At 38.9% G+C, this 26,448-nt stretch overlaps 1 pseudogene; it reads left to right on the top strand.

Moving 5' to 3' along the window:
• The first annotated feature begins 13,752 nt into the window (after positions 1–13,752).
• Positions 13,753–20,943, top strand: LOC131780480 (uncharacterized; annotated as a pseudogene).
• The last annotated feature ends 5,505 nt before the right edge of the window (positions 20,944–26,448 follow it).

Genomic DNA, 26,448 nt, shown 5'->3' with positions numbered 1-26,448 from the left:
AACCGTGCAAATAAAGAAATACATCCATACTGAAATATCAAGCTTGTTGGTTAATGTTGGGGTGAAAATCATGCGCTTTTGGATGTTAATTATTTGTGGTGACTGGCCTATTAGAAAGCTCGTAACCATTATGCTATCATGTGTGTAAGTAATTAAATTAGTAGGTAAGCAAGCAAATAAGCACGTAAGTAACTAAAAAATTAAGGAAGTAAATAGGAAGAAAGTGTGCAACTTTTCAGAAGCTTTTGAAGCAATCTTAAGAGTGAGACCCAAAACTTCAGGAATTACTATTACCGCGTTGTCTCCCTAAATTCAAATTCTTTATCGGTGGAGGAAAGCGGAGGGATAAAAGCGCCATTAAGACGATAAATAGATTATTACCGTTAAGTCGATTAGAATTACTTCGGTAACCATTTCTATGAACTTTCGATTTCTTCCTTCATTCCCTAATTTTCTTATAAAACGCAAGGCCTTGTATCCTTGAATGAAGTGAACTGTAACTGGGAAAACGGTGGTACCAAAAATGAATATGAAGTGTCCTTCGAAAACACTCGAAAATTAGGCCAAGCATAATACATAACAAAGAAAAAAAAAACGCCGAGAAAAAAACAGAAAATGAAATCAATCAATCGGCGGATTTTCCGGGAAAGTTGGTCGTTTTCTTGCGTTATTAAAGAAGCATACAACAAGAATTTTTGTTGATTTGTTCGACACAAAAAAAGGTTTTTAGATGTTGAGCGCTTTCGTAGAGAACGTGAATGTGAATGATAAGAATATGTCACGAGGCTACCCGCGGAAATTTACGTAATGATCAGGAATGGACCTTCACTAAGCAGAGGGGGAACACAAGTATCTAAGTTCGGTGCTCTCCACTTTTAGCACTAAATATATATTCATATGGTTCAGAGCCTCCTATCCTTAAATTATAAAAACATTGAGGTAGCTCTGCAGATGATCTACAGATTTTGTACAAAGTTATCAGTAAGATGAATCTGGATATGCTAACATTGATAAATAATAAATAGTTTAAATGATAATAAAGATTCGGCGGTGGAGGATGTATATGTAATAAAAATTTGTGCTAAAACTATTGTATAAAATTACTTAGTAATTTGATACCCATGATGTGACATGCTAATTTAAAAAGAAACGTTGTTTCACGTGATCAAGTCGTAGATTTTAGAACGTGTGGATCAAATTTGACGGACAACGTGAGATTGGCTGCGTTTCTGGGGACAGTTCGAAAGTCAAATGAATGAATCCGGTGCCCCTCAAGTCACGAAGTTTTCTCTTTTGAAATAATAAGTGGATTTGGAGGTGCGAAATCTCATCGATGGTTTTTTTTGGGACTCATTTTCTGGTTTCTTTAACCGTGCAAACAAAGAAATTGCGGTGCACACTGCGGTAACCATTTCTGTAAACGTTTGATTTCGTTCTTCATTCCATATAATTTTTTTAAAACCACATCGCCTTGTATCCTTCAATGAAGTGAACTATAACTGAAAAAACACTGGTGACGTTTGCTTGAACGTTGGAAACAAAGAACTTGCGGTGCACACTGCGCTAAACATTTCTGAAAACGGCTTTTGATTGTTCTTCACAAAGCCTTGTTTCCTCAGATGAAGTGAACTGTAACTGGGAAAACAATGGTTACTAAAGTTCATACCAAGTCACTGTAGAAAACACTCGAAAAAATTGTTTGTGTAGCTTCTTTGATAGCGAAAGAATATAACCAGTTTTCCCGGAAAATCCGCCGCATAAGTTGGGTTGAGGAACCGAACATCCCTCTTGCTGTAAATATTATTAGACGTTTTGGTGAGTAGTATTGCTGAGTATTTTGACGAGCTCCGCAGGGCACGTAAAAATATAAACAAATTATATAGAGTAATTCTAAATATGCCTGCACGTGTCTTGGCTCATCGATTAATACAGAACTAATAGGCTTAATCCGGACAACACCCTTTGCACTGGTGTCAATTATTGTTTGCGGAGGTCTCAAAACAATTTCCTGTTTATATAATTGAAAATTAATGCATCATTACCTTTTGCTGTAATGAAACAGCAAAATGCCATAGAAGTTGCATTGCGCATAGAAATGTTATTTATTATGGTATGGGAAGAACAGGTCGGATGCTGTACGCAAAAATTTACAATACCATATGATCGATACGTGGCAAATTTCGGGCTAGGCTTAAGTGATTCAGAAGGTCACGCTCGACAACGTCCACGTTCGTTTCCCTTTTGAGCGCGTACGCAGCCACATAGTAAAAGACATTCATGGAAAGTGCACCGACGCTGAAATGTATAGAATGTTGTCTGTTGTTGATGAGAACGTCCTTTGTCTTTAATTTTTTTTTAAGTCAAGTGAAAACAAAGAACATAGAAGACATTGCACGTGTCAAATCTGCAGTCTCTCCCAATGGAGGTAAAAGTTCATGCTTAATAACCACATGACAAAGAACGATGAAAGTGCCTCCGTGTTGTTTTTAATGGCTTTGAGAGAATTTTTATGAAACTTAATATGTATTTCATGGGTCATTGATTTATCGATAAATTTAAAAACAATGTTTGTGTAGAACTTACGACAGATTCGTGTAGAACTGAGAGGTCGCACATGACTGAAACCCTGAAACTGCACTTAACACACGAAAACTGATCAAGTAAGTACTTTATAGGCAACAAGATGTTAAACAGTTACGGTCAGTTAGTAAATATTTTTTCAAAATATGTGAATTGAGTGAATCGTTCTGAGAATAATTTAGTCCTGCTAACTTCGAATCTACAGATACTTACTGATATACAAAATAACTACTTCACTCATACATAAAGGGACGATTGTCTGAATGTGGAATAGGAACAATTTTACCACATCATCGGGATCGGGATTGGTTGGTATAAACCGCCGGGTTTACGGGATTGTGGAAAATTTTTGTCGGGATCGCGGGATTGAAGAATCCTATTGGGACCCTCGTTAGACTGTGGCTCCAAACTACTAACATTCAACGGCGATTAGCGACTTTTGATCGATTATTTTTATGTTTGCATTATTAGCTTGATTTTCAACTTCTTTAAAATGATTGAATCTCGATCGAAAATCGTTCGATTGTAAATGGTGGAACTTGGCTCATGAGTGTAGTGAATGTAGCCGGAAAACTACATCCAGTCACTTTTAAGTTTTCCTACTCTACTTTTTGTTTCCACAACATTGGTTTCCTTAAGTTGCAAATACATATATCATGGAAAACGAAGCTAACGGTTTGACAGACTCCTTCGTGGCCAGACTCACTACAGACCGTACCTTACGCTTGGAACTAATTTCTCGTAATCAAAATGGCTTACGCCATGACCAAGGCACAGGGATGGGGGCAGAGATAAGAAACATTGAATACAGTATAGCCTTAAAAATAAAGAGAGGGGAACTGATGGTGCCTGTCTGAGACTACGTGGCCGGCCGACTAGGGGAAGGAGGGCGTTGTAAGAGCAATTCACCAAAATAGAAGCTGAGATCACAGCTTTTATTTACTGCGACACAAACACTGGAGCTATGAGGCCGAATGATCTAGAAACTTTGATCGCAGAGGCTTAGTCAAAAATTGATTCGGAGAATTACAAAATAAACTCTCGAAGATCGTTGTTGTTTCCCGGTTGCGACTGCCCCCTGTAGGTACTTTGCGATATCTTTACAAAAAAAAAATTTTGTCAGTTTTTATTTAAATAAAACGAAAACATCTCATAGATTTATAAGGCATCAAAACGAGCATTCCAAGGGAGTAAAATGATTTTAAATCGCCCGCTCGCAGAGTTTGCCATATAATAAACATTTTTGCAAATTATCTTATTTTGTTTCGTTTCTTTAGATTGTCGGGTCAAACAACACTGCTATCGATTCGTCTGCAGCTGGTTTCCTTTCGACCGAAGTCTTCCCAACGAACACTCAAGCTTCAACTTTGTTTGCATTGTCTACCCATAAGACCTTGGAATGTTGAGTCGTTAGAGTCCACGAACAACAGTAATCTTGCATTGGAGCAAGGAGAAGCCAGAGCAAAGGTTCAAATGAACAAGAGAATGCGGGAAAGAGAACAGCGTGACTTGGAGCGGGAACAACTTCAAAGGAACCAGGACAGAGATTGGAATGAAAAGAAATAGAGAAATGATAGAAAGAGAGAGAAAAGAGGAAGAAGTTCTAGTGGATGGAGAGAATGGCAAGAGGCAAAAGAATAATGCAATAAGAGGAGGGATTTACCAGGTACAAGAAACCTTGTTTTATACAATATTCCTATTGTTTTAGAAATTTTTGTACAAATGTAGTTAACATACATTTTCCCGCAAGATACTGGTCTCTGTAAACACCTAAAAATTTAATCGAAGAATTAGATCTTCCGCTCTGTAATACCCGCAAAAACATCCGCAAGGCATTCCCACTTAAAATGTGAATGGCTAATTAATCGTGGCGTCAACATGAACCGAACTCAATCCCCTGCAAGAAAAACCGAGTGGGTTTTTCAATTCTTTTTCAAAATTATTCGTAGCCCACTCTCCACATTGCTTGTTTACCTAGATTTAGCAGATGTAACTCCAAGTTTGTATGTATATGGCTCAGGCACAAACACTTTTCGCCTTTTTTGTTTTATTTCTTAAAAGATTCATCGTCTCTTTACTTTGATAAAGCAAACAAAGCTTACTGAATTGCTCAGTCCTTGGGTATTTATAATTAATTTTAACAGCCAAATATTAATTTATCGTAGACATAGATTCCATTTTTAGAGACCGTCTCCTAAAGAGAGTGTATTTGTAAATTGTCTCGCATACAGAAAGCGCTTTCGGTTTTTCTTCCGTTTTCTCTCTAGTCATAATCAAGAGGATTTTATCTCACCACATCATCTTCATTTTTGGTGTTAAATCTACAAAATTGTATCTGCTTTCATGTGAGTGGCTGTGAGAAGACGAGTGGCTGTGAGGCGAGGCGTCATGGCTGACGGTCACTCATTTCGACTCTCCGGTTTTCTTTGTTTTATTCTCAGTTTAATTCTTCTATATCGCGGAAAAACGACTGATCAGGGCCAATCTCAAATGTTCCCGCGTTTAGCTGACGATTTCTTCTTGGTTCTACAAGATGATTTTGTAGTTTCAATGAACTTAAATATCTTCACAGCGTCCTGGACTAGGCGACATATTGTTTTGCCAATCCTTCGAAGAGGTTTTTCTTCGTCAAGAATCAGTTATTATCCTAACTCTGTTGCAAGTTACCAAACTATTCTTCTCCAGTTGAGCGGCGACGTAAACCCAAATCCTGGTCCAAATGGAGCCGAGCGGCACAATTTTACGGAACAGCAAAAGTCCTCTCGTCTTCTAACCTTTTATGCTAATGCACGAAGCATCGTCAACAAATCAAGCAAATTGGATTTAGCCATTGCCGCTCTGGGCTATGATATAATTGTTTTAACTGAAACTCATCTGGACAGCTCCATCCCTGACGGTGAAATCTTTCCTAGTAACTACTCGGTATTTAGGCGGGACCGAAAGCTCAATGGACGTCATGGAGGCGGGGTATTGATTGCTACGCGAGAACACATCAAAGCGGTTCCCCGTGATACTACACAGAACGATTCAGAGTTCATCTTCGTCGATCTTCTTTTCTCATACAATCGCAAAGTCACCTTGGGAGTTTTCTATCGTCCTCCCAATAACGATCCTAAGCCTTTAGAGGACTTACAAGCTGTTTTGCAAGAGTTTTCGACGAACGAGTTGATTCTTGTTGGCGATTTCAATCTTCCGGAGATTGATTGGTTGAATAACAGATTCTTGCGTCAATCTGATATTTACACACTCATGATGGACATCGTCCAAGACAATTTTTTGACACAGTTGATAAATGAACCTACCAGAGACTCGAACATCCTAGACTTAGTTCTCACTACTTCGCCCGACCTCGTAAACCATTTGGTTGTTGGAGAACCCTTTTCAGATCACAATTCTATCTCCTTCTCGTTATCTGGTATACCTTACGTCCAGCGTAAATCACAGAAGTTGTTGTATTGCTATGGTAAAGCCGACTGGGATCACTTAAGATCGCTGTTATCTTATATTCCATGGCATTGCGCCTTCTTCGACAGCGATATTAATCATAATTGGGCTTGCTGGAAAGACTTGTTATTTACAGCAGTGGATGAGTGCATTCCCAAACGCAAGAATAAAAAGAGATCCAGTGCCCCCTGGATTACACAGGAACTTATTGTTTTGTGCAAAAAGAAGAAATTATTGTATAATAGAGCTCGCAGAAAAAACAATTCAACTATTTGGGAAAAATATCGGCAACTCAACAATTCTGTTAAGAGACTTTGTAACACAGCTAGATGGTCGTATATAGAGAAACTTGCACTTGATCTACAGGAAAATGAAAACCCGAAACCTTTCTGGAATTTTGTTAAGTCCAAGAGAAGAGGCACTAATAATCTCATCTCTATAAGCGTCGATGGATGTGCTCTGACTGACGACTTCAGTATTGCTCAGAGTATGAACTCATATTTCTCTTCGGTGTTTACTACCGAAGATTATGCAAATTTTCCCACTCAAGACTGCACTGTTGACAAGAAACTTGCGAAAATTGATTGTTCTGTCAATGAGGTCAAACGCCATCTTCTGAAACTCAAGCCCAACAAGTCTCCTGGGCCTGACCATATCGCGCCGTGCATTTTTAAGTCGTGTGCTTCGGAATTAGCACCTTCGTTAACGTATATGATAAACAAATCGTTGTCTCTTGGCCTTTTGCCTGAGGAATGGAAACATGCCGACATTACTCCTCTACATAAGAAGGGTTCCAAATCTTCGAGAGAAAATTACCGCCCAATTTCCCTTACTTCAATTGCTTGTAAGATCTGTGAAAAAATTGTTTTTGATAGGATGATTAAGTTCTGGCGCGAAATCGACTTTATCAATAGCAACCAATTTGGCTTTTTACGAGGAAGATCTACTACAACTCAAATGTTATCAACGTTTAATGACTGGGCGAAATCCCGTAATTCATCCACTCCTACCGATGTTGTTTTTCTGGATCTTGCCAAAGCCTTTGACAGCGTTCCTCATGAGCGACTGCTTTTAAAATTGAAATGTAGCGGCATCGACGAATGTTTACTCAACTGGCTGAGACATTTTTTGGTGGGGCGCAAACAACGTGTAGTCGTTAGGGGATCTTATTCTGATTGGTCGTGCGTTACCTCCGGAACTCCACAGGGAACCATTCTCGGGCCCCTATTGTTTTTATTGTATATTAATGACATATCTGAATTCCTATCATCTACAGTAAAACTATATGCAGACGACACGAAGATCTACAGAGAGATAATTGACCCTATAAAAGATAGTCAGCTTCTTCAGGATGATCTTAATAATCTTAGTGCATGGGCTCGTAAGTGGCAGCTACGTTTCAACGCAGACAAATGCGAATCTATGCGAATTACGCATTTACGCGATAAGTCGGTAACTAATTATTTCTTAGAAAAGCCCCTGAAAGATGTGACTAATTTTAAAGATCTCGGTGTCACACTAACTAGAGATCTTTCATGGGGCCATCACATAAGTATCACTGTCAATAAAGCGAACAAAGTTTTAGGTTCCATTAAACGCTCAGTAGGCACCGCTAACACAAATGTTTTTTCTATGCTGTACATGTCTCTGGTACGGCCAATCTTGGAATATGCGGTACCTGTTTGGTGTCCTTACCTTGTTAAGGACATCCATGCCCTTGAAAATGTACAGCGAAGAGCCTCAAGACTCGCTTTAAATCAACGCAAAGGAGAAATGTCCTATGAAGACCGATGCAAACTGCTAAAATGGCCCACTCTCTCTGACCGTAGAACTTACTTATCTTTAGTCGAATGTTATAAGATAGTTTTTGGTTTTTATCATTTAAATTTTGAAGACTTCTTTGATATTGCCACGATTCGGTCTACGAGAGCAAATCATCAATACAAACTCTATATTAAACCAGCTAGACTTAATTGTTACAAAAATTCTTTTTTTATTAGGATTGTCAAATTATGGAACGAGTTACCGGGTGATATAGTGGAAGCTGACAGCTTTCAGCATTTTAAATCTAAACTTAAATCGTACTTAAATATTTGATTGTAATGATTTTGATTTATATTTTGTCTTTTCTTTTAAGGGAGTTTTTACACAGGGATAACCTCTTAACTTCCTTTTCTAGAAGTATTTTCTTTTTAGTTTTATTTGTATATAATAGTTATCATCTGCTTCTGGAATAAATAAAGTATGTATGTATGTATGTATGTATGTGCAATCAGTAACCGATTTACTTTTACAGTTACAGTCGACTCCTGATGACTCGAACCTTCCCTAACTTGACATCGCGCGAACTCGAACCAAAATTGATCATGAAAGAAAGCATTCCCTAACACGTAGCCACTCTGACAGGGCAGACAAATGCCTTAGCATCGTCAAACACGACACAGCTGGTATACCAAATTTATCAGTTACACCGAGAACTCATAATTCCACTGTAGAATGACATTGCTTTTATTATCCCTTTATAAAGACTTAAGCGCTAAGGAAACTTGAGGAGTCACTTTTCTTCTCTCAGTGATTTTATTAATAGACTGTTGGCGGATTCCCATCTTTGTGGCGCTGAAATCAAGGTTCTTTTGTTGATAATACCTTTCAGACGTGACTTGAAATTGGATTTTGTCTCGGCGCCCAACATGATCTCCTCGGCAATTTCCAAAGCGGATGCCGGCTTTTTTCCCTCTGCATAACAAGTGATCGGTTTTTTACAGGACTTATTAACTTACGTATTGACCTCAGGAAGTTAAAACCCCTGAGACGTTATTGATCTCAAACATCCTGTTGAGAGAATCATTACTTTTTGTTGAGCCTGATTTTCTCTAGTGACGCAAGCACAAACGCAAGCATCACAACATTTATTTCATCGTTAAAAAGGCCCGATGCAAGCGTGAACACAAACGCAAGAATCAAAATGCTTCCTTTTCGTTGTGCTTGTATCTGTGCTAGTCGACGTTCGTTTTCACTCGGTGTAATTACCTAGCGCTTGAGCTTGCGCACTAATGAAAAGCAGGCTTAAAAGATCATATATGCTCCAAAAGCTTAACTGGTTTGACCATAACTTAAGCCAGTTCTTTCTTTTGAACTGCTGACACCCCTTGATTCACTCGACCATGGGTAACGCAAATTAAAATTACAAATCAAATTTGTGAGAAACGTCTACTTGAATCCTTTGGAGCGAGTCCATTATGACTGAAATGTATGAACTTCCTTGTGACCGGATCTTTTTGGCCAGTTGCGGAGAAAAATGATTGAATCGTTTGGCCTCCGAAGTCGTTGTATCCAAGGGCCTTCTTGGTTTTGAAAGTATCATCATTTTTAGTACGACAAGCCCCTTTGATTGCATCGATTGTGTCTTTATTTTGACGTGTTGAGAGGAGGTCAATCTTTGGACGTTAATTAGCCTGATCCGGTAACATGGGCTGATAGATAAAAGAAATTGGGGATTCCCCTTCTTTCAAGCGCAGTTTTATTTTTGTTTTCAAGATTTCGAGAATATTCGGGGTTGCGTAAATCAACGTCAAGTGTAGGTTATCGACAAACAAAAACTGATGATATTTCGAACGGAAAAACAATTTTAAAAAAAGCAGATGTAGATAAGATGGAAAAACCAGTCCCAGACACCCAACAGAAGGAAGGAAGGGACTAATCATAAAGTTTTTGCAGCTTAATTATTCATGACCAGATTAAATTTGAATCTTAAATTTTATCGTTTCTAAGAACTTATGAGCGTGTTATTTCGCCTTGTTTCGTGCTAATTCTGTTTTCGAAGTCCTACGTCACTAGACTTATTTTTGGAAATCTTTCCATTTTTGCGCTAGTTATCTTTAATTATCGGATATTTGTTTGGTTGGCTGGTCAACAGAGCGGTTACCATCATAACAGTTAGACAAGCCTTTTAAACTATTTTACTGATCTTTGTGCCATGGTAAGTGAAGAATAAATGGTAAGACGATTTTTTAACTTTTCGTTTAAACTCTGAAATTCCTTTTTTTCTTAATATTGTGTGGCCCTTTATCTGGCAAACGGCTTGTACGAAACATCTTGAGAATCTTTGCATACGTTGCAGTTAGCCTATATAATACCTGTTAGTTGGTCTTTGTACATTGACCGTAAGACGGTTTTTGGAATCTGCTTCCGAGAGTGAAAGTCACATGTAAACGATGGAATGATTATTCTTCCAACTCAGGAACTTCGATATTGACGAGGTCCCGTAAATCCAGCAAACGTGTAGTAGCAAGACCTTATTTAAATACAGTATGTATGTAGGTACTGATGTCTTTGAGTAGATTTTATACTTTGGGTAGGCTTATTTACTTCGATCTAACATCACAATTGTCAGAGTCATATGATTTGATACGGTGATATGAAAACTTGATTTAAAAGCTGAGTTTTCCGCTGGTATCTTAAAACAAGTTGGCAGAAGCCATAAGCGCTTAACAGACCCCAGTCATAACATATGAAAAAAAATACCCCCATCTGGCTAATAGGGAGAGCGAGTTTCTCCGAAATGTAAATCAATGATGTTAAATCTCTAAATTATCGCGACCGGCAGACAACCAAACACATAACACAGCTTAAAAAGGTTGTGTTTATACAGTAATGGTTTGAACCCGGGGGTAACATGTAATAGTGTAGTTTGATCGTCCGACTGAGTGTAGTCCCGAGAAGGACTGTTGTCGGTAGTGGTGACTGACGTTTCGACAACCTGAGCGGAAGTCATCATCGGAGTCAAGAGTTGACTCTGATGATGACTTCCGCTCAGATTGTCGAAACGTCAGTCACCACTACCGACAACAGTCCTTCTCAGGACTACACTCACACGGACGATCAAACTACACCATGACAAGGTTATGTTTATGTTAATCCGGTAACCAGATTGAACCGGCTCCTATAACTTTTATGTTCTTAGCAGGGGTGTCCAATTGTGATTCTATTGTTTTTTTTGTTTTAAATACTGTTCTGTACAAAAAATTAAGCTAAGTTACCGTGTTGGGCAAAATGTATGACCTTTCAAGTTTTCATTCCAGCCTGAGTATTTATTCGGGAGAATGTCTAGCCCGGATATAGAGACATTCACCTTCTTATATTGAACAGAATGAAACAGAGAAATGAATGATTTGGCGAAACCTCGGAAACCAAAACTGGAAGTCTTGGGAGATAATTGATTGAATCAAACATGATTTGCTAGTCAAAAGTAAAAAAACATGCAAAGTACAAAAATCCAATGTACGCACTCTCGTATCATAAAAGTGAGGTATCATTTATCGTTTTCTTTGAAATTCGCAATTATAATAAGTTATTGCAAAACTATTTTAATTACAATGCATGAAGAACTTTCAGCAACGGACTTGGAATGTAACAGAAAGATTGTTTGTCAGGGCCATTCCACGAAACGTTACGCAAAGGCTCATTTCCTCTTTCCTTTCTGCATGAGATCTGCGGACTGCATGAAACGGATGTGTACGGTGTGAGTTAAAGGCACACTACTATATGTGAAGTTTTCTGGGCAATAATCTTATCTCGAGAGCAATTTGGAATGGGTAAGCTCGAATTAATTTTTAAAAGATTAATAAAGCTCGCGATCCTCGAAGAATTCATGGGTCACGGCGGAAAAACGATTTTGTAAAGAGACATGTGGACTCGAGTGCGTAATAAACTCTTTCACCTTTTTGATTCACCGCCATTCGTCAATTACCAGATAGTAAGCAGTAAGCTTCTCTAGTGAACAGAAACCTAAGTATTTGGCTGGATGCCCAGGGAATGTTAACTACTTACGTAGCTACAAGCTACTATTTTAAGTACATCACGCAATGAATTTCAAATTTCGGCGCGAAAGTCGTTACCTTGTTCTAATACATTACAGGTTCTAGAGTCTGCGCCAGCATGTCGTACGATGGCCACTTCTTCCTAGCTGATGATTTCTCTATGGTAGATATCAATGATGATTTCTTAAGCTTTGTATTTGTAAAATTTGTATCTTATTTGCGTTGATATTTCACAAAGTACATCTTCAAACACATGCTTACATGTATAGGAGTGTAACACATTTGGCGCCAATTTACCCTTGGTTTTACATTGGAACATGTGCTGTAGATTTTTTAACAAACTTTTGCTGTGTGATCTTTCTTAATTAGTGAGATGTACCTGTACTGGGCTGGAAGCCGCTGATGAGTTTTGAGAAAACGGATAAAACGAGGTAATAGACTTTTAAAAATCTGCAACAGACACTTACAATAGTGTTTAGTAATTTTTTCTGACTTATCATTCTGCGTATGTTTCCGTGATTGCTTTCGTAAAACATGTTATGAGAAAGTTCACTTATAAGTATTTTACAAGCGAGTGATCATCTTCAGTTTTATGTCCGCTCGTGAACCTTGCATGTGGTGTAAGTAATTCTGTAATTTGCACTTGTGTGGATTTAATGAATCAATGTATCGGCTAAGTGAAAGAAAAATTGCGCCTTTAAGCGATAAAATCCAAACCTGTTATTTAAAAAATGATCCAGCGCTGAAGCTGTGCTGTTTTAATCGTCAATTTACGGAGTGAAATGCATGACATGACACTCAACTTTAAGCGTGACTTGAGTGTATCTTACAGGGTGAAACTGTGTATCTGAAAAGAAATTAAAGAAGATGCTCTGTACGATTGTCCAAAAAATACCCTAAATAGTCCATCAGTCCAGGGGTCCAATGGTCCAGTCTATATTTTACCTATGCTGTGGAGGCATAGATTAAATCATAAAATGATTGATTAGCGTAATAATTGTTCACGATCCACAGCCCATTGATCAGACTCAGTGACTTGATTAAATAAAGACACAATTAGTAAATCGCATAATTACGTCCGATCTAAGTAGGAATCAGCGGGCTTATGTTCTTAAACTTTATAGTACTCTGTGAGGGGTTCTCTTTCCTTCTCAAACAAGAACATCTGAGAGCTTTTCGCTCGGTTTCTAGTTATGTCCTGTCAACTGATCTAAATGCAAACAAACTCAGGAGTGATGGTTGACATGGGGTGACGGAATGTACATAAGAGTAATAATGTTGCCCAGACATCTATATCCATTTCACTTCCACAACCAACGGGCTCGTTACCAACGTCACGTAACAACTGACTAGTGGGAGTCAAATCGTGGACGGGCTCGAACAAAGAAACTTGCCCATGTGTTTGTTCGTCAAATACGAGTTCAATCAACTCTAACTCTTTCGTAAAAACATGTCGTTTTCCTAGCGGCTTGAACAGAAAATTATTTCTCCTTCAGGCCTTTTTTGTTTTTTTCATTTAACGGGGGAGACAACTTGACCAAAGGCCACCCGAAATGTTATTCTGAAGTCGTGGATTTGTGGAACGTTCGTTTAAGGACCTCTCAGTATTAATCACGGGGGTGGGGGGGGGGGGGGGAGGTTGGTTGATTGGCAATCAATTTTCTAAAGTCCTCCTTTATACTCCGTTTTAACAACTAATCTCTCAATGACTATTCTCCTAATACATAGAAAGGAAAAAGATCATAGCGGACTCTGTCAAGGATCGGTTTACTTCATGTTTTCATTTTTGTCCGACTGTTTAAAACAAGAATGAATGTTATATTATGGTGAAGCAAAGTAATCTGTAGATAAACTTTACAGACATTGATATCATCGTCACCGTCATTTAAGTTAAAGAAACTTTCTCCGAATGAACCAGCTGTTTTCTCTATCCTATCTATCCTTCTATTTACAAAATGATCTCCTTTCTATTGTAAGCCGCTTTGCTATTCAACCAAGAATCACTACAGTTGTTGATTAAAATAAAGCCCTAACCTCTTTGGACAACAGAAATCTTAGAAAAGCTTTGGACGAACTTGAGAATTTAAAAGCATTTTGTGAAACAAAATTACACCAAAACTAGGGACTGTTAACCTGCATTTTTTTGAAAATCCGTTTAGTTTGTTCGATGCTTGAAGTCTCTAATGGGACCACGATATTTATTGATAGTAAGATTTCGACCTTGCAAGGGCTGAAGGAACTTGTTGATATTAGTACAAACTTTTCGTTAGACTTCTCAGTCACAATTGTGGAGACTGTGGCCGACATTCACCCTTATCAACCCTGAAGGTAATCTTGACCTTGTCTGCAGCTATTTCTCCTAGCTTGTGCCGATTGTTCGCGAAAGATGTGGTACAGATCACCCAACATTTGCTTCTTATTCTGTCAAAACAAGGCCTTTTTTTCCTCCACTTGGAAAACTTCGCACGTTCCAGGTAATGTTTTACCGATGCATTAGAGATTTTTACCGGAACTTTTGGTGCTATTCACCCCGATGTTCTTCAATGCAATGCAAGTCTTGCGAGGCTAGAATGGCTCGATGGATGTGAATGAAAATCTTTAGCGCACGGCCAGACAGTTCTGGAAAATGTGGAAAGGATTTGCCAAGTCTCATTTGAGTGCCAATTAAAGCCAAAATTCATTAAATTGTCTTCACAAAGTGGAAGAACACCAAGAAACCCGATGTTGATCATAAAGAACAAGTAAAACTTGAAACTCTGGTTTCTGAGTTTGCTATAGAAATAACCAGGGTTCTCAACCAGCATCAACCGACTGATCTCCGGAATTGTCCGGGAACACTCTTAGAAAGTGATGATTTTGTGGATTCTTCCATCTCCAAGGACTTATATGGAAAGCTGAGCTTTAACTAGTTCAAAGCTGGTCTTTGTTTGTTTAACGTTAGAGTGGATCAAAGTGTCGCTTTTCTCTTTCTCTCGTGTGCAAGTATGTTTTATGATCATTTGGATTGTTCTGAAGTCCTTTTACTGAAAGTGATTTTTGTTGTGTGTCATCTCAAATCTAAGACGTGTCAAACCTTCCCCAAAGTTCAAAAGAGATTAAAAAATGAATTCGGACGTTTGAAGAACTTCATTGAGGATAAAGCGAAGAGATTTGATAAACCGGAAAGCAAAACTATATTTTTGACGAAAATACAAACTTGATGATTGCTCTGGCAGTAATCCTTCAGTCGTTTTTAGAAATGGAAGTGTATGAGATGATAGCTGATGTCCATAGTTTATTTTCTTTCCTGTCAAACCAACAGTCTCCACAGGTAACTTATGTAGTTCTCGTTGAAGAGCTTCAGTTTGCGTTTTTTAGTTCAAACATACAATGTCTTGGCAAACAAGTTATGCACGACCTGATTTTTTCGACGCCTCTTAGGGTGATGAACAATCGAAAAGTCATTAACGAAAATGATGCAGATATTCCCTGTAACTCTCAAAGTAAGGAGCTTACAAAATCTTTACATATAGATGACAACTTTGGAAAAAGGAAATCGAGGCAAATTTTCAAAACTTTGGCACTCAAAACTGATAATACGCAGTGGAAAGGATCTAGAGTGGAGTGTCAAATATCTCGTGGAGTTGATATTTCAGCACTAAATGAAATAAAGATGTGGAGTATAAATGCAGTAGAAGACAATCTGCCTCACTTGATCTTATGCAGCCATCAGAGCATAGAATTGAAAACACAATATTTAATAGAACGGGAACTCCTAGCTTCTGCGGAAAGCATTCTTTCTTCGATTTCTGGTGATTTTCCCTTTTGCCATTCGTGCTATCGGCAGCTAAGAATGGTTCAGAATCTGAGACTCAATCTCCGGTTCTCGTCAAGACAAAAAACACTTGTGAAGGAAGCCAAGCGTTTACCTTCCAAGACAAAGTAATTGCGAATTTTCTATTCGCAAAGCTTCTAAAGCAAATTTTAACCAATGAAGACGAGCTTGGTGCAGTTGTGAACGTGGTAGTCAAAGACAGCAAGCTCGTGTTGAAAATCCAAGGTCCACCCATAGTGCAAATAATAATTCAGTGCCATGAAGACACCATCAAAGTGAAAACCCACTTGATTCACTATTCTCAAAGCCGTAGAAAAGTTGAGATTGTCCGAGAAGAAGTTCCACCGTGCAATTGTTCTCTTATTGAGACAGTCATCGCTGAAAAAATGGAAAAGTATGCTCGTAGTTTTGGCATTCATTTCGAGACAAAAAATGATAATGCCTGGTGTATTGCGCCACATCTGAGAGGAAACGCAAGGGGTATTTCAAAGAGAGTAAGTGTTTTGAAAGTTGTATGCATCACTGTGGGCATGAAACTTGTTCTTCAACCATGATGATGAATCCTTATTATGCAACGATTCATCTACTAAATGCAAAGTCCAGCTTACAAATATAACAAAATAAAAAATATGACAAAGTCAGAGTGAGAATTTTTCTAAGCTAACTTCAGGGATTTATGCATTACATTGAAGAAATCTAAAATCTGGTTGTCTTTCAAATTAAAGAACAGCTTCATTTAGCCTTAAATCCCATAGCTGGATCAGAAGTTAATTTTTGGCTATCGTTATAGTTTTTTATTCGTTCTGTTCTTAGGAGCATCAGCCGCTATAAATGCAGATTAAAGCCGACCGTCCAGGCCGTATTTCTCCTACAACCTTGCTTTCCAGACAGTCGTTCCTGTCGGAATCATCGACACAAACAGATTCCTTGAGTATTCCCTCAACATGTGATTTTAGTACTCAAACAGAGCTCAGTGACTCTGATGAGTCTGAAAATCTGGTGGAGCCTCATCATCCAGTGAAGTAAGTGCATCACCATTATTACCTCCATCGTCATCGTCATCGTCATCATCATCTTCATCATCGTCATTTTCATCTTCATCTTCATCATCATCATCCTCCGGTGAAGAAGGTACTGATGAGGTCTCCAGAAGGTCAAGGTCAGAGCCAGCAGAGAAAGGTAAATCATCAATGAATTCCGTCTATTCGTGTGGTTTAGAATTGAAGAAAGGCGAGAGAGAAGTTCCAAACCTTACCAATTCAGAGGAAGAAAGATCTAGCATGGCTTATCTCAGTGTTTCAGAGTTCAACTAAAGTGGCAACGATGTAGAGGAAGGACAGACAAATCAACCGACGCTCGTTCCGCCATTAACCTTGAAGGCTCAGACGGATGGAAAATTACGCGAGAATAAAGAAAACCTTGAGAACTGTATTCAAATCAATGATTGGCCAAGGCATTCTACGGATGATGAAGTTGATGGTGCGATGAAAAATGTTTCGTGTGAAGGTTCTGCACTCCAAAATTGTCATCCTTGTTATTCCTCAACGGGATCTGCTGAACCAACTTTTCAAGGGGAAGGTGGTGTAACGGACAACCTTCCACGAATTACAGACCAGATGGAGCGTCATGGTGGTGTCGCTGCCTCAATCCGTTGGTGCAATGACGCCACGGATGAAAACCGAAGGAATAGGGAACGTAAAGTCGATTCGAAACCACTAAAAGTTTCTCAAGAGAGGAAAAACAAGAATCAAGAGTATCTATCAGAAAGAAGTCACAACAGAAGGCCTGAGGAATTTCTAGGCTTAAAGGGTGGAGGACAAGATCCATCTTTCTCTAACAGGGGCTGAGGTTACGAGAATCGCGAATCGGTCACTTACTGGAACGACAAGGACGCAAGGCCTGAGATTAGACCACTAGATGACATGCGAAACACCATAGATAAAAAAGAATCAAATTTCTTTAGTATAAGGTCTTGCTTCCTTGCTCGTCACTCAGATGACAGTAGCATTACCACTCCTATCGACGACATGGGGATTATAGCGAAAAACGCCAATGGAGGGCCCTCTAACACTTTTTCAAGGCATCAAAAATCATCTTGTTTCACTAATGAGCAAGGCTATGGAGCCACTTATTCCTTTCGAGCCCCATCGTTTCGTTTCGTTCTGAAAGTTCAAAAGTATCCGCTAAAGCACAAGGTCCAAACCCTTATGGCTCCTTCGATCCTAACCCTACAGTTTGGGATCTACCAGTGCTTGTTCGTCCTCTACTTTCTCTTCCCTGCAACGGATCGGAGCATCTCCAAACCCTTGCCTGCGATGAACCGCGAATTGCAGTGATACCTCTGCATGCTTTGATCAATGGTGGCACGCCTTTGGTGCAAACACACCCTTCACCACAACAGAGAAAAGTCAAGGATCAACGTACTGATCCTGAAGTACAACGGAAGAGAAACTATAATTTTAAAGAGACGAATGACTTCACAGGTGGTGTAACGGACAACCACTTCAATTACACAAGGCCTGGTCTTCCCTGAAATGGAAATATCCGCTCTACCACAAGCAGCCATGAACAGAAATCTAACATGGGAAACAAGAACACTTGCAGATCAGGACACTGCTAACCAAGGGCCACTAGGTGTCTTGAACGAAACTTCGTCTCTGTCAAATGATGATTCCTTAGCTGACCTAGAGTGACGAGTGGCCGAAACTTGTTCTCTTGTCGAAAAAACCTTGAAAAAAAAAGGGAAGTAAAAGAAAAGGCAATGAAGGAAAAAGAACGAAGAAAAAAAGAAGAGCGGACCAGGAAAGAACTACAAGCACTTGAAAGAAGAGAAAGGGAGGCAAGTGAAACAAGACAAACGGAACGCAAGAATGATAGAGAAGAAGTCAGCGACCCGATGAGTGGTGGAGAAGAAACACCTACGCAAATCTCAACTGGTGCCGAGGGTCGACAATGGCTCTGTGAACATTATAAGCGGCTCTGCCGTGTCAAGTTCCCATGCTGTGGAAAGTTCTTTCCCTGTCATCGTTGTCATAGCAACTTTGGGTGTCCAAATAATAATTCCAAAGCAAGAGAGGCGTGTTATGTTGAGTGCTCGGTTTGTAGCCGTCAACAAGAGGTATTTAGGCCTATCATTTATTTAAAATTTCATAAATGTGAAAATGGAGAAGTTACATTTAGACTATATGCGATTTGCTTTTAATGCTTTCTTAATTTTTAAGATCAACCACGACGCCCAAACCTGTGCTAGATGTAAAACAAAGTGCTCGGCATATTTCTGCTCTAAGTGTAAACACTTCACGGGCACAGACAAAAATCCATTTCACTGCACAAAATGTGGTATCTGCCGGTAGGTGAAACAATATTCACGACGAAATTCCTTGGTTTTTTTGTTTGTTTCATAATGTTCCTGTTTTCCAAAAAGTAAGGAAGTAATTGGCCCACTTCAATGCCAATTGTTACCGTATGAATGGAAAAAAAATTCTGGCGCTAGCCTCACGCGAGAGCAACGCTTAATAGGAGAAAGAGACGCTCTGATCGTACGCACATGAAAGATACCACTTCCAGCGTTTTTTCATCCGTCTTTGGGAAATCATGATGAAAAAATATTGAGCAGTGCTGAAAGCTAGTTTTTGTTTCCTCATAGGCATCAGGTGTCCTTTCATTAGATTGAATCGAGTAGAAATGTAGGGTTTTCACTTTGCATTAGAAATTCATTTTTTTACGAGTCATCTTAAGGTTTGCTCGAGTACTTACCTGCGAAGTGATGTTCCTGTTTTCGTTTCAGAATCTTCAAAGACCGCTCCTTCCACTGTGATGTGTGTAACGTCTGTCTGGACAAACGACTGGAAGGAAGACATTCTTGCCGAGAAAATTCAGGACATGATGAGTGCTGCATCTGTTTGGAGGTAATGACTTACTCTTCGCACTAACACGGCGTTGCTGCAAAACTTCCAGAGGAAGGGATTTCTCTGTCTTGTTCGTTTCGCTTCGTTTCTTGTTTGTCGCGTCTACTTGTTAGATGATTGTTGGTGTTTGTGGATTTCGTCATCCGTTGTACTGTATAATTAATATTTTGTGTTCTGATATCGTTGTGAAACATTGCGTCATTTTTTTGTGTTCTATCGATAAATTTAGCTATGTAGGTCATTGTTTATGCTCGATTAATATAAAGCAGCTGCATAGTTTTCACAGCCGTTAAGTCTGTATTCCAATAAGTTAAATGTCTTATCGTATCATTTATATATATATTGGAACGTTTTCCTATCTGCTGGAGTAGGAGTATGGATTTCAAAAAAGCTGTCTAAAGGCACCCGTGACACTGGTTTCACAATAAATCAGCTCTGCAAGAGGAAATATTAGCCAATAGCTTTTCCCCTTTTGTTGTAATTATAGCCTTGTTATCGACAATGAATGTAAAATCTTGTAAATGCAATGTTTGAGTCACAAATCTAGCGACAGACTAATTAAGACAGCACTTGAGGTTTTCTTAGCAAGGTTCTGTGTACAAAAGAAAGTGTTTTAATAGAATTATTGGAAAAATAAATAATTGTAAAAAAGTTAAACTGACAGATAACACCTATTAATACTTCTACTTAATGGACGTGTGAAACATTTATTTTCAGGACGTGTTCAGCGGTTGTCAAATCCTGCCATGCTCACATAAGGTTTATAGAGAGTGTGCCATTGCAATGATTCCGAATGGCGTGTAAATATGCTCAAAAAGACATGATTTTTTATGAGTTAACTAACATAACGAAGAACGCTTTAATGCTTCCCCCTTTTGACGGTATCTAGTCAAAATTCTGAATTGGATTTGAATGTGGAGTTGTGGCGGTGGCTGTAGGGGTCATTTGCCTGACTCTGTCTCTCTCGACTTCTGGCTGCGTGAACTGGAGTGTCAAAATCAATCATTGTTTTTTGCGTCTTCTTTCCTTTGAAGGAACTTGTCTTTGTTTCAAATGAATCCCACATTGGTTTGTGATGTTAACTTCTGACTGCTGATGTGAGTAGCTGGGTTTTGGTCTAATGACACTGAGAGAAAAGCTCTCTTTGCATGCAGCCTAGGAACACTTCTAAATCCACAGCAATGCTAGGTCGATTGTGAGCTTTGCAGTTTCCTTTAGTTTTACTCGTGATTTTACGGTGATCTTGACTTGAATATTCTCGTGCTTAATTAAAACAAGTTTACGTTGCATTTACCTGAATTATTCCCTTTACATTTGCAGTCGCAGCTGCCCAATTTGTCGCCATCCTCTATACAGTCAGACAAATGGCAGTGAGTGAATGACAACATCCATCCCAGGCCCTTCTCTTCTCGCCTCGTTGATGGAATGGAGAGGACCCTGGGGATGGAGTCTAAAGGAAGACTTTTTATTTCCTTTTGATAATTTTTAGGTGTTCAGATTTTTGAGACTTTAAGCATAAATTCTATAACAGCTTTAGTAGTAAAATTCCTTGGAGTTGTCTGATCGTCTGGGCACTACCCACTCAGGACTTTTCAGCCTAGACGATCAGACTACACAATCAAATTAATCTTGCTCTGAGTTTTAATTATTTCCTGTTTTACCCTCAGTTTTAGTGTGATTGATCGGTACGTTTTTGTATTAGACTGAAATTTCCAATTCGAACAAAATTAATGTAGTAGGTTTAGGTGTGTTATGCATGTGCGGGTGATATGTGGGTCTCCATAACCAAACTATCAAAACGTTATCACTAGTTGTCAAATATTTAGTTTTTTACCAATAACCCAGAATTTAGAGTGGTAAAATTAAATAACTCGTCGATGATGATCTTAAACTTCACGTAAAGAACGCCTGGTTTAAGATTTCTTAGACATATGTATTCAGGACATTGAGTTGCTTTGGTAATGAACGATACCGCCAACTCGAAGAAAATCGACCACATCTTTTCTGTCATTTACTATCAGGCTACTTGAAGTTCCGTCAATTCGAACAAGTTTTACTTATACTTTACCTTGGCTAACATTTATCCTGATGAGTCGAACTTTATTGAAGTAACAAATTAGGTCAATAAAGCTGATCGACACTTTCTTATCTTTAGTTGCGATCATGAAAAATGTTTCATGACAATTTTTTTTGCCATTCGACATTTTCCATCTTCTTCAAAGAGATAGAATGAAATTCTGTGTCCGCGGAACATGTGAATTAGGCCTCCTTCGGTAGCCAGGGTACACTGATAATTGGTAACACAGTCTTTGTCTTCGGAGAAAAACTAAAATGTTATAGAGTGATACGATTCTACCATAATGTTATCGGTGCAATAGCTCAATGATATTACATCAGAACAAAGTATTCTTGTGTTAAAAGTTAAGGTACGCCACGCAATCATTTGAAATGCGGAAAATGTTTTCATTTGCTTAGTTAGCAATATTTCTGGCTGTTATAGCAATTAAAACGCAAACGCACAGATAGTGTAGGAGACGACTAAAAGAGCAATGTCAAGAAGACATGGTAAAGTCATTCTTGTCTTTTGTTTTTCTATAGCAGGTGATGTCAAGAATTGGAAACGCAAAAAAAGAATTTGATAGCTTATTATTTAAAACATAATCCAAGTTTACTTTGGCAAGTGCGTTCAAATTGCTCTTCAACCCATTAAAGAATAAGATTACATGCTGGAGTGAGTCAGCTGAACTTCCATTAATACTTTGCTGAGAGAATGTTTTTCTTATAATCCACTTTCCAACTCAGTTGTGCGCACTGCTCGATATATAGGCGGTCCACGTTTGTGGTACACTGTCATTTCAGCACGGCCATAAATGCTGCATATGGTTGCCATAATTATTTTCAAGTGACGCTTAAGTACCGTAACGTGGAAAAAGATGACGTTCAATTTTTTTTTCTACTAAGGTAAGTATATATCACTCAGTCTGGTTCGCCTAGTCAGAGGTCGTTGAATTCATGGGTTGCTTACAAAAGCAGCGAGTCTCATAAAATCGTATTTATAGTCAAGCATAATGTTGAGTTTGAACACTTAGTGGCACAGTCCTTTCTTTAACCAACGCCAAAATAATAGCTTTAAGGCACGAGTTCAGCGCAAACTTTTTCATTCAAATAAAGTACTAGAGAGCAAGTTAGAATCTGTGCGATTTTAGGGGATTCAAACCAAGCACATGCTGACATGCATGCTGACATGCTGATTTTCTTTTGGGTAAGAAAAGGAGGAAGAGGGCAGAAGGGACTGAGATTTTAGTTTTCATTACCACTCGAAAGTTAGGTTTTTTTTTAATTGAATTGAATTTTTGTATTCCATTTCTCTTCCCCCAAATGTTGTAACCTGAAACCGATCAGAAATCACGAAGGACTACTCTCAACGGTTGTGTCTATTTCCACGACGGAGGAACGAAAAGTCATTTAAGGAGGTTCCATAGGGTTCTTTCTCAATGTTGGCGCGCGCGCCAGCGTGATTTTTCTAGAAAAATTTTATGTTTCCGCTTTTCAAGGTCACTGAAAGCCTTCAAAAGGCAATGAGCAAGGTTCGCTCTATCGTTCGCTGTAGTAAATATCATCAAAATGATTTTCGCTATTAAACTAAGGCTCGACGAAGGGAGGCGCTCACCAGTGATAATTTGGCTTTGCCTTTGATTTTCTTCAATTTGCTTCGGTGACATCTCTCAAAATTTTCACAATTTGTGAATATTGTCCTACCGGTCATTTAAAAGCCGAAAAAAATAATGGTTATGTCACGTTGCTGTACAAAGAATGCTTTAGAACATTGTATGACCTTTTGTTTTCTTAAAATGTAGCCTTGTTTCGTTTTGATTGTGTGATTATAAGATATACTTTTTTGGCAAGCCGCTCAAAGAGTTATTTCAGTTTAGTTTCCTTTACGTCATAGAAGTGTATTAGGCCTTTTTTCACGCGAACATCTTAGTTTTAAGGAGCTGTCTCTGGGGCAAAGATTAGTCTTAAAGGAGTCTTTCGGAGTCTTTTTTTACAACTTTGAGTTTTCTCATCCCCGGAGCCAAGATCAGAAGTAAGTCACGATCGTTAGTTGTGTTATCTGTCGTCAGATTTGCAGTTTAGCTCGTTTCCTTAGCTTAGACAGATCGTGCATTCCTTTTTAGTTTCACCGCAAGTGTTGTAACAAGTCGTCTAGCCTGATTACATGATTTAGTCCAATAAACGTGTGTAAATTCTGCTGTTCGTCCCGTACTTCACCGTGGTTGACCTGGCGGACCCAATTACGCTGCACCCCGTTTCTGCCGTGCTGGGAACGCGACAGTTACAATGGCAGTTTCCTTGCTATATGCAATTTTGTGTTTTCTTCCTCTATCTCAATTTTATCAACAGGCACTAGGAAGAGCACAAATATGTTTGACAGTCCTGCAAAGCTTAGGAAATTCCACCAAAGGAAACGCGATGAATCGTGCTCGAAAGATCCCTGTTTTCTTTATAACAAAACATTACGTAATGGAACAGATCTTCGCCATGAGCATGCTTAGACCTTCTTAGTCTGAGCATGCTTAGACTTTCGAATCTGTCGCCTTTCGGCAAACTTTCCGCGGTGTTTTCTTTTCTATTGACCTCTTTTTCAGGCGTAGCTAGAGGGCCTATGAATATTACGGGTGCAGTTGCTGGAAACCCTAGATTCCATCCTATAAAAACTGTATTGTGTTAAAATGTTTTTAACATACCTTTTCAGATAACAATCGTGCAATCGTATCGAGCCGCCATGTTTGTTTTATAAGTTGACATTCTTTTTGCTCTTGTTATGTTCGCACCCGGATCTCGCGCGGTCAAACAACACTATGGAGCCTCCTTATATCAAAAAAGCTGCTTTTGCTTATGACGGTAATCTCTTCGGTGGTTGCGCATATGTAACGCTTCAACGCGTTTGAGATCGTGGAAAGAGTGAAAGAAGCTGAAGAAGACCTTGATAAATGCTTTGTTGTCTACCGTTGGTAAATTAAAATAATTCGAATAATTGGAAAGTCAGTTTGCCTACGAGATGAACGGTTTTGATACCCATTCCTCAGCTTATGAACTGAATCACTCACAGATCAAATTCATTTCCTTGTCTTCATAGTCTCGAATAAGATCGTGTCAATCGTGTCAGTTCTTCCTTTAGTGCTGAAATGTGTCGTGGCGGAATGAGGAGCTTCTGTTCATCAAAGATGCTGTCGCTGTCTAGCAAAGAACTCAGTCTAGCGATAATAGCTTTTTCAAATCACGAAGGTATATCAAACACATCTCCTTTATTTCGAGAAAACCTAGAGTGGCCCATTTTCCTCAGGTAAGCGGAATTTATCACGTTAAAGATGCAGCCACTGCCGAATTACCGTCAGTTTACAACTGAAAGTGCTTGTTATAGCCAAATTTAAACTTATTCAACTAAAATGAAAAATTCCTTCGTGCAATATCGTAAAATCATAACAGTGGTTGTCACAGCAAACATCAGAATATTGCGCGTATTAAATATGAAGAGCAAACTGTCACAGCAAACGAACAGTGGAAGAATGTGATTGTTTTTAAAGTTTCAGTGTTGTGACCTCTGTTCGTAGTAATATTAACCTTGATTTACTATTTACGACGAACCCAACGTTGATTACGAATCTTCCTCAAGACTAAACATAAACGACTTAACCAATACTTCCCCTTGCGGCGACAGGAACTAAGTAGAAAGATTTGCCTCATTTCACTAACACAAGGAAGTAAATCGCGATTAAAATGCAAATTTGAGTTATTCAAAATGAGGAACTCAAGCATTCCGTTGTCTTAAACTTCCTAAAAGATTAAAACGGCACAGATCGATTTAGAGGCAGTTCAGGCTTTAAGTCGCATTCATCACTATATTTTTATATTTGATTTGAACAGGCTCGTGAAAGGAACTTAGTCTGATTTCTTCTGTTGTTCAGAACTGCGAGTCCAAAAGTAGACACTGACTCAGTAATATTCCTATGTTTATAAGGCCTTTAAAATGCACATCATAAATCATGAACACCTCTCTATCCCGCTTATTCATAAACGCGTAAAATATAGCGATTTGAACCGACGTTTCGGAGTCTTCATGACGCCATTGTCAAGGTAAATGTTTGGATAATGAATTCTGCGAGTATTAATAACTGCTATAAATTTACGTGATAAAGAATGCGAGATTAAATTACAGAAATACTTTAACACGGATTGAGTCGGATTGCACGTTCAGTGTTGGTTTTAGTTCTCTGATGAATAACATCTCGTGCAGGAAGCAATCGAGTTTATTTCTGCATTCTTTAGAACATCGAAGTGCCTCAGCAGGTCTTCAGGGACCTCGCCTTGTTTGTCTTGGTAGTGTCTATATATCGAAGATGACCGTTGTTTATGTCCGCCCACACTTACGTGTAAGTGTCCGCGCGTATAACCCACATAACTTACATCACACAGGTTACATTGAAAACGATAAACAACGCGTTGTTGGTTTACGATCTGTGGCTTTTTCTCTTCAACTTAGGTCTTGATTGATTTTACGGCTTACGAACACAGGTTGGACTGTTGTCTGTACTTTCAGGCTGAGGTCCTTGAGTTGTTTCTTGACATAATTTGCTGATTCTTGGCCCTTCAGCTTTCATCGAGCCATTTAACAAGAGCGAAGTTTTATGTGTGCGTTGCTGGTAATATAAGACACATAGCTAACCGTTCTGTATGGGTTTTGATGGAAACTTTAGATAATATTCGTACAAACTCGGACTTGTCCATCACCACTGTTCGATGTTGCACTGTGACGAATCTCTTTCTAACTATTTTTGGAAAAATAGGCAGTCTGGGTTTAACAAATTTAGCTTCTCTTTTC

Source organism: Pocillopora verrucosa, chromosome 9 (genome assembly GCF_036669915.1).
Source record: "Pocillopora verrucosa isolate sample1 chromosome 9, ASM3666991v2, whole genome shotgun sequence".
In the NCBI taxonomy this organism is placed as follows: Eukaryota; Metazoa; Cnidaria; class Anthozoa; order Scleractinia; family Pocilloporidae; genus Pocillopora; species Pocillopora verrucosa.
This window is presented reverse-complemented; position numbering and strand designations above follow the sequence as displayed.